Source organism: Acyrthosiphon pisum, chromosome X (genome assembly GCF_005508785.2).
Source record: "Acyrthosiphon pisum isolate AL4f chromosome X, pea_aphid_22Mar2018_4r6ur, whole genome shotgun sequence".
In the NCBI taxonomy this organism is placed as follows: Eukaryota; Metazoa; Arthropoda; class Insecta; order Hemiptera; family Aphididae; genus Acyrthosiphon; species Acyrthosiphon pisum.
The window spans coordinates 71,468,367-71,473,073 of NC_042493.1; positions in this window are offsets into that span (position 1 = coordinate 71,468,367).

Here is a 4,707-nt window from a genome sequence, read left to right on the forward strand (position 1 = left end):
TATAAAGCTTTAGCTGAAGTCAATTAAGTCATCCAAAATCTAAAATGTACTGCTGTTAAAAACTATTTATTCCGAAAAATATTACTAATAATAAAAACATTGTAATTCACAAATAATATACATGTGAATACTTACCACCTACCACTTACCTGCTTATCTGCCATCCTGTCTGCCGCCTGTTTGTTAAAATATGAACGAATAAGAAATATTAATTGTATAATTTATACACAACTATATTTTTCTTTCGCGTCAAAATATTGTTTTATTGCATATGGTTATAATTCTAATTATATTATGATATACTGTAGGTAATATACCGTCTATAATCATGTATATTTGTGTCTTAAAGATATAGGTGCATTTACGTTGTATATGAACACGATGTGATCTTATGTGTAATGGATGAATATATTATAGAGTATTATTTTAAACGTATCAATGTTCTATATATGTTCTGTTCTGAACAAATAATAAAATGTTTTTCTACTAAACAGTTGTAATATCTAAAGCAAACAATATCGTGAGAAAATCTTGTCCTGTCCTTCACATCATTTAGGTAGGTACCTGGTGGGTGTATCAAATATTCAAATAGAAAGGATATATACATTCCAAGCGATACTAATCTAAACATATCGTTGCCACTTCACACCCCTTACTACAACAGATGTATCGTTTTATTTGTGTTTAAATAGATTTGCATAAGTTGTTTCCATGAAAATGTTTTCAGATTTATATCTTTGATGTACATTCATACTTTGTGAATAACATAGTTTTATGACAACATATTATAATTTTGAATTCATTACAAAACATGATTTTTATTTTTCTGAAAAACTTAATACAGTCCAAATTTTAATGGAATATCGGACAATATCCCAAAGCAGAATATTTTCATGATATTTTTCATACTTAAAAATCAAATTATTTATGCATAATAGTTTAAAATATAACAATATAGGTAATATAATAATTTACAAAATGATAAATCCAGTACCAATCGGAAATCATCTAAATTATATTAAACTCAAAATGTAATAACTAATAATACAATCTATATTTTAATATTATAAAATATAAATAACAAAATACTTGCATGTCAAATTTTACTAAATATATTTTTAAAAATGTTGAATTATATTTTTAATTTTTTAATCAGTTTAAAGTTATTTATACACTATATAATCCAATTAATTGCATATTTAATATAATACCTATATACTGTATAATTAATTAGGTATTTGAAAGTATGTCTTAATATTTGAAATTTTAATATTGCAAGGCATGCTTGCAAGTATTTAAGTTTCAAATTAAAAATACGTTAGTTGAAAACTCTTTTTTAATTTTATTTAATTTTCAAATCAATTTTTCAAAATACTATACATGTTGAGTGATGGTTATTCTTAATGGGAAAATTAACATATACATGGTGTACCTTTCTGGTGTACTAAGCACACATTATAATTGCCATCAAAAAGTTTTTGATGGGCGTAGTCTATTTGGTTGAATTGAACTGAAGTCTGAAATCTGTACCGTTGGAGTGAATTTTTAATTTTTATACACCGTTTGGTTGAATTTTCACGGAAGGTCGTGTACTGATTGGGTGAAAACAGCAGTATAGGAACTGTTTGAGTGACAACATTTCCCTTACAATTTGTACAGATAAGGATATAATAATATTGGAATATTTTTTCAAAAAATATTGATTCGTTATACTTACATAGGCGTAAATTTGGGGGGGGGGCTAAGCCCGTCTAAAAACTCCTGAAGCCCCCCACCCTAACTTGACCTCGTAAGTTAAATAAATTATGGGTTAGTCTATATTTATCTAGCCCCCCAAATATCTGAGGACTAAATATTATATACTTTATAAGTTGTTGATAATGACACAACTCTTTCCAATATTATACATTTTATAACCATTATTACGTAAATTATATTTAAATTACTATAAGTCTAACGCTTTCAAACGTTATAATAACGTTATATTTGACAAAAAATTTGTAAAAGTAATTATAACGGAAAGCGATAATCAAAAATAATTAAATACCGCAAAACAAAACATAACAATTAACAAAATGTTTTATATATCATTAGTCAAAACATAACACAAAACGTAATTTATAGAATATTATTAAATGAATAATAACGCAAAACGTAATTTATAAAATACCATTAAACGAAAAATAACGCAAAACGATATATTTTAGAATCTATTTATTTAAAAGGTCTATTGGTTTCGTAGAAACATTTATTTCATGCAAACAATCTAAGAATTGATTATATTATATTCCGTATCAGAGTCATTATCTACCAGCATTAGTTATCATTTTTAAATTTAATAGGTCTTAACACTATTTTAAATAACGATAAACGCAAAAATTGTGTAACTTTTTATTTTAAACAACACAAAACGGAATTTTTTTCAAATGCAAGCCCTGACTATAACAAAATATAACAAAGTACCAATAACATGACTAGCATAAATTAATTTTATTATACAGCAGCTGTACTTATTTTCGTATTAAACACGTCAAAGCGAAAAACAATAATATGTTAAGTGTCGATTGATAACATACATTTATACTCACCCAAACGGACTATGCGAAACTCGCTCAAATGGTACATTCATTTTTAGGTAAAATTATGGTTAAGATTCGCATAAATATCTAGCGCTCACGTACCACTATCTGGATATCTATACCTAACGTTCACGAAGGTGAGGTTAACACATATTATGCACTACAATAGCTATTTTATGCAATGGTGAGCATTAAGTTATTAATAATTGTTTTTTTAAAACTCTTAACTAGGTACCTAATTAAATGATTTTTAAATTAATTTAAGCATTAACAAATAAAATAAAATATTTAAAAAGTATAGTATTTTACTTTGAAAATTTTAACTTCGCTTCTTCCAGTTGATTTAAAAACAATAATGGTTCAAATTAAAATGAAAAAATATTTTTGAAATTGTTGGCTTATATGGGTTTATATAATACTAACTGATCCAGTGCATTACGTTGCCCGTTAAATGCACCAACTCTTTATGACTCAAACTTTGTTCAATTCGTTATTTAATATTTGGTGTATGGTGTTCAAAACTTATCTTAACTTTTCCGTTGCCCAGAACAAAAGTTCTAATTCACAGCAGTATATTATCAGGTAGGCAATCGCGGACGGCGGACCCCGTACTGTTTGTACATAAGTGTATGATTTAACTCTAGAGTATCAAAGACCAAATTTATACCAAGGTAATCGTTTTTACTTAATTCCACCTACGGCGGATTAATATAATCAATTAATACAAAATCCTAACCCAACCGTACTAAAATCTGATGAATAAAAAAAAACAAATTTAACCCTTTTCAAATTAGTCTATCTTCTACCCAGAGGTCTAATCTACACACAGACATTCATTTATATATATATAAAAAGAATAATGGACTGAGAGAATGGTCAAACGACTAATGTTGGCTGCATCTCCTTCAGTAGCGGCGATGGCGTTACGCAAGTGGATGTACTCGTCTGATTGTAACTTCAGCTAATTGAAATGAACGAGATTGAGACGCTCTATTAATATTCAAATAAAAAAAAAATAATAATAAATAAATATTATTCTCAACTCTTATAACCCATAGCAACCATTAATAAACAAAAATGTCTATCGTAAATCTGAAAATTCCTGTTTTAGCATCTACCGAGGGTGATCAATTCCCTTTTTAAATTAGCCAATAACACTCACAAAGAACGTGTCTTTCTATTGGTGAAAGAATTTTCAAAATCGGTTCAGTAGTTCCAGGGATTACTTTCGACAACGGTAACTAACGACTCCTCTTTATATAATAGTATAGAAGTACCTATAGATATTATAGATATAGATTAGTTTACTGTGAACGCAGATTTAAATTAAATAAATAATCTATCAAGTAATACATAGTAATATAACACTTAATTTATATATGTGATGTTTGTTGATAAAATTATATATAAAGACATAGGCAATAGTAAATACTCTTTATGTGTTCCGCGTACCTACTAATTAAAAACGTTGATTGACTTATTTTAGACTGAGTCAAGATGTTTTTCAATATTATCACTTTGCACTATTGAAGTCGAGTTAAATTCGTTACTATTGTTAACTACCTATGCACTCATATAACTTCTAAGATCTCGCGTTGACTTAACTTGAATTAATAACATTTTCATGCCCGCCTTTGATTTTTTGACTTTCAGATGTATTTAGACTAGTGTGAGGGAGAGGCGGAATTTAAAAACGAGAGGATGCCCATTCGAGAGAACGAGGAAACACAATTCCCAGCTGTGGTACGAGTGTGTGCAGTTCGGATGTATTATATCCGTCCAGCGTGCAATATTGTATACATTATCATATTATATAATATGTAATATGTGTGCGTATGGGGATATACGCACACAGTCGCTTGCACGCGCACAACAGATATTATGTTAAATGACGTGTGACAAGGCCCCTGCACTGCACCGCATTACCGAGGGGATGGGTAGGCAGAAGACTAGTAGATATCTTTTTTTTATTATTATTATTATTATTATTATTATAATGTTGCTGCTGCTCCTCGGCGCAAAGGTTAAACGCGGATTATGGCATGCGATCGGTATATACGTCGTCGGCGGCGTCTCGGATGGGACGCGGGAAAAAAAATATAAATAATGGGAAGAAAAAAATACTTGA